A 421-nucleotide genomic window follows, 5' to 3' on the forward strand; every position below is an offset into this window, starting at 1 on the left:
AAGCATGGATATAAAGTCATCAGGTAGATTTCAATGGTAATGTTTTTCACATCTACTAATTATTAAGGAGTAAATTTTTATGCTTTGAAGAATTATTATTATTTTTTTAATTAATTTATTTATTTTTACACACACTTCCCAAATAGCACCCTCCCATAGCCTCCCTCCCCCTACTAGAGCCCCTATACTCTGATATCCCCACTATTGTCTTCTGTGTTGTCAGCACCCCCAGCCATTCCCCACTACTTGCCCTTCTGGTGAATCTAGTCGGCCTGTCTAGAGGTCTTTGTTTTAGGAGGGTCAGTTGTTACTCATATAGCAGTAATCAGTTGTCTCTATTCCTTTGGATAAGATTGGGGTCTGCTGTTCATTTTCCCAGTTCTATGCTGGGTTGCTATCTGGGAATCCCTTTGGCTATCCT

Source organism: Nannospalax galili, unplaced genomic scaffold, assembly GCF_000622305.1.
Source record: "Nannospalax galili isolate Female #2095 unplaced genomic scaffold, S.galili_v1.0 scaffold227, whole genome shotgun sequence".
Lineage (NCBI taxonomy): Eukaryota > Metazoa > Chordata > Mammalia > Rodentia > Spalacidae > Nannospalax > Nannospalax galili.